The sequence below is a fragment of the Anas acuta genome, chromosome 13 (assembly GCF_963932015.1).
Source record: "Anas acuta chromosome 13, bAnaAcu1.1, whole genome shotgun sequence".
In the NCBI taxonomy this organism is placed as follows: Eukaryota; Metazoa; Chordata; class Aves; order Anseriformes; family Anatidae; genus Anas; species Anas acuta.
The window spans coordinates 17,941,248-17,945,802 of record NC_088991.1 but is presented as its reverse complement, the minus strand read 5'-3'; the positions used below and the strand labels follow the sequence as shown (position 1 = coordinate 17,945,802).

Genomic DNA, 4,555 nt, shown 5'->3' with positions numbered 1-4,555 from the left:
ACATTTCTTGATTGGACTTAGCTTATTTCAATCTCTTTGCTTTATATCTATTACCTTTGCCAATAATAAGATAGAAGATAATACTCACTTGATTATTCCTAAAAAGCAAGCAGAAGAAGGAATGTAAATGTTAGCTGATGAGTCCTTGATTATGCATGCTGGCTATTAACCCTATCAAATATTAATTACAACTTTTAATAACACATTCCTCTTTCCATTGAAAATAGGTATGCTGTGTCCATAGCAAGAAGAATTGGTGCCCAAGTCTATGCTCTTCCAGATCTAGTGGAGGTGAAACTGAAGGTGGTCATGACCATGTTTGCCTGCTTGATGGGCAGAAGAATGAAGTGAATATAAAAGGGTTGATCCATGTAAAAATTAAAATAAACACCAAAACACAACAAAAACTCAACCTGCCACCCTGGGTGCATGAGTATCAGACCAGCTGTGTCCATGCTGGAATGCTGTTGGCCTAGGAACTGTTGAATCACAGAATCATCTAGGTTGGAAGGGACTCCAAGATCACCTAGTCCAACCTCTGACCTAACACTAACAAGTCCTCCACTAAACCATATCACTAATAAGCTCTACATCTAAATGTCTTTTAAAGATCTCCAGGGATAGTGGCTCACCACCATTTTAAAGACCTAAGGGATGGTTGAAGTTCAAAGGATGTTGTTTGCTTTGCAAGACAAAATCCCATCAACATTCTCAGGGAGAGGAGTTTTAACCAACAGATGTTCTCTTTTCCCAAAGGAAAGTTTGATTTATCAAGTCAATACAATCATAGCACCTTCAATGCTGCTCTGGAGCTGTCTGTTTTCACCACATTATGTCTATGATACTTGGTGTTGTCCCCACCCCAACCCCAAGGGCTCTGAGGTGGCCAGTATGAGTTGGAATGGGAATAGATCTTATTTCTATCTGTAAACCTGATTAACTGCTGTCATTTGGTACAAACTCATTCTGTGTTTGACCACCTCCTTAACTTTGCAAAGTAGGAACACAAGTAGGAACATGCAGACCAGCTCATGATGCTAAATGAGAAAGGAGTTTTTGTTTGTATTTTAAGTTAAACTATATATGAGAATACCACTATACTTGGACTAGTCCCAGTAAGACATGATTGATACCATGTTGCTGATGGCACAGTTGCACCTGAAAATGAAAGTGAATTAACATTTGTATGTATTTTGTTTCAGTTGTGTGTACCTAGAACATAATTTTTACAAAAAATATGCATGAAAAATATAACTTCTTTATTTAAAATCTTGTTGGATATAAAACCACACTACATCATGAGGAGTTTCTTGACAGGGAAGATGCAAATGTTATGAATGGTAGGGTTCAAAAACCTGAAGAGCAAACTTGATGGAATATAAAATTATTTTTATAGATAAAATGAACCCTTGAAAAGTAATATGACAGTAGTGTTGTTTCAACATGAAAGTTTTACAGTAGAAGGTAGTTATGAGTCTATATACCATAAGGATATAGCTGCAAAGTTCATTATTACTGTCATGAAGTTGTCCTTAAAAGTGATTCATTTGCGGCAGAGAGGGGGAGGAGGGAGGGCAATGAAAGGCCATATTTCAATTGATTTGGGACCATCATTACTGTCAAGGTTTCTAATTTGAATACAGGAAAAATTCAAAGTACTGCCAAAAGAGTCTTATAAACTTACTACATATTTACAGGATTTATTTAATCAGACTACTTCATTTCAAACTACCGCAATATTGAAAAAGGAGTAGAAGCACCTTCCATTTCAGACCTTTTCTTCATCACTCTTGCCTCACAGTTCCACATGATGCCTCTTCTTTCTTCGCCACCGGCTGCCACTGCAAAGGAAGAACAACACGCTTAGACTGGCAAAACACCAACCCCTCTGCTGGGAGGACATGGGGAGCCCCGTCCCTGGAGGGAGCTCCCCACAGCACCGCCTGGCCCCCAGCTCACCCCCTGCCACTCTCCAGACCCCGTCCTTACATGTCACCCCACCCACACACACACACCCCAAGCAAAAACAGTGCAAATCAGCTTTTCTCACCTGAAGGACACGTAGAAGAGGTCCAGCTGGTGCTGGAGCTGGGCTCAGAGGCGGGCACCCTGGGCAAACGGAGCTGGGCAGGCAAAGCAGCAGCCAGACAGGCTGCATCCCTGCTTATAGGGGGCTCAAGCCCCTGCCTGGACCACAAAGTGGACACTAGGGCACTGGCTGGGCCCCGAGTTATGGGGCAGCCCTGGTCCCAAAGGCAAACGGAAGCTCCTTCTCTCCAATTTGCAAAGCTGGCCAGGACACCAAAGGTGCCGGCCATGCTTTTCTTACATGTCCGCAGACCTGACGACCGGGACAGCCATTTGCCCAGTGTGCCTTTCTCTTTGCTCCTCTGCACCTCTTCTTCACCACTCTTGCCTTGCAGTTGATGCCTTCGCTTCTTTCTTTACCACTGGCTGGTGCTGTAAAGGAAGCACGATCCACATATTACAAGTAAGCACCAACTTTTCTGTCTGTCCCCAGAGTCTAACTGAGGGATTTACCTCTTATTTTCCTTTTTATTTTCTCGCATATATTACCTTGAAGTTTCCCTCTTCTAATGTTACTATTTTTTTCCTTCTGTATTGTGTCAGTCTCCCCTATAAATTAGTTATATTGTTTTTGTTTACTGCCTCTGATACCCTGAGTTTAGTCAGGTTACCTGCCATAATTTTTTTTTTCCATTCCAGATTACCTCTTCTTTCCTCTAAAATATATATATATGTAAAACCTTTGTCACGTTAGATAAGTTAGGTAAGTTTTTCCATCAAAGATTAGTCAGTTTATGACCACTGATTTTTCGTCATTTTCCTTCAAGTTCTAAATTTAGTTCCTCTCATAGTTTCGTAGTTCCTCTCTCTGTGATGTTTCCTCAGCTTCTTCCCACTCCCCTTACCCCCAATGTGTTGCTTTTTTTCCTTAATTTTCCTCCAACTTTCCCCTAATTTCTGGTATATACTGTATACTACCTCACATTTTCTCCTCAAAATGTGATAGAATTCTGATTTGCTTTCCATAGCTGCTCTCTTTTTCTCTTTTCTCATCTTTTCCCTCCAATATCATCTGATCACACTGAAAATTCTTTTATCTCCCAATCCGCCCTGAATTATCACCTTTCATCCATTACTTCTACCTTTATATATTTGCCTCCTAGATTACATCAGCTCTTCCCACAAAAACAATATTACTTTGTCCATTCAAATTTATTTCAGCTTCATAGAAAATTTCTCATTTTGTGAACACCAAGTTACCCCAGAATTCCCTTCAAATTGTAACATCTTTTCCCCTCCATGCTACTTCAGCTTTTCCCCCAAATGTGTACATTTGCAACTTAAATTTCCTCTCAATAGTTGCTCATTTTTTCCCTGTAAATTACCTTTTCCTCCAAATTTGCTCATCTTGTCCCCTCTAAATTACCTCAGATTTTCCAACCTAAGTTCCCACAAGTTTTCCACTAAAACTCTCATTTTTACCTCAATATATCCCAGAAAGAAAGAAAGAAAAAAAAGCTCTTTTTTACCTTGTTTCCTCAGAAATACTATATTTGACCCTTCAAATTTTCTTTAGCTTTTCCCCCCAAAAAATACTCATTTTGCCTACAAATTACCTCAACATTTTCCTGAAAAAAAATGCCACCTTTGACCCTTCTACCTTACTTCAGCTTTTCCATAAAAAAAAAAGTTGATTTTTGCCCAAGTTACCTCAGACTTCCCTTCAGAAAAAAAAAATGCCACCTTTGTTCCTCCTAACTTACTTCCATTTCTCCCTGGAAAAAATGCTTATTTTTGCCCAAAAATTACCTGAACATTTTCCTGAAATAATGCCACCCCTGACCATTCTAACTTACTTCAGCTTTTCCCTAAAAAACAAAAAAAGTTCATTTTTGCCCAATTTAGCTCAGATTTCCCTTCAAAAAAATGCCACCTTAGTCCCTTCTAACAAACTTGTTTTTCCCTAAAAAAATGCCATCTCTTTCACACAAATTACCTCAACATTTTCCTCAAAAAATTCCACCTCTGTTAATTCAGATTTCCCTAAGAAAGAAAAAAAAAGAAAAAAGAAAAAAAAAAAAAGAAAAAAAAAGTTATTTTTTTTTCACACAAATTATCTCAACGTTTTCCTCAAAAAATGCCACCTTTAAATGCCACCTTTGACCCTTCTATGTTTCTTCACCTTTTCCCTGAAAAAAAAAAATGCTCATTTTGGCCAACAAATTACCTCATCATTTTCCTCAAAAAAATGCTACTATTGACCCTTCTAACTTACTTCACATTTTCCCTAAGAAAAATGCTCATTTTTGCCAAAGTTACCTGAGATTCTCCTTCCCAAAAATGTCACCTTTGTCCCTCCTAATTTACATTATCTTTTCCCTTTAAAAAAAAAAAAAAATCTTTTTTTTTCAAATTACCTCAACGTTTTCCTCAAAAAATGCCACCTTTGTCCCCTCTGACTTCAGCTTTTCCCTGTAAAATAATGCCAATTTTTGCCTACTAAATTACCTCAGATTTTCCCTGAAAA

General features: G+C 38.6%; 1 long non-coding RNA gene across 1 annotated transcript; it reads right to left on the bottom strand.

The window, feature by feature from the left end:
* Window positions 1-1,251: 1,251 nt before the first annotated feature.
* LOC137863815 (uncharacterized) lies at window positions 1,252-4,093 on the bottom strand. The gene is made up of 3 exons (XR_011101165.1): window positions 4,025-4,093; window positions 2,051-2,460; window positions 1,252-1,841 (listed from the first exon to the last, which is right to left on the bottom strand). It is a non-coding gene; the product is annotated as an uncharacterized lncRNA (long non-coding RNA).
* Between the last annotated feature and the right edge of the window lie 462 nt (window positions 4,094-4,555).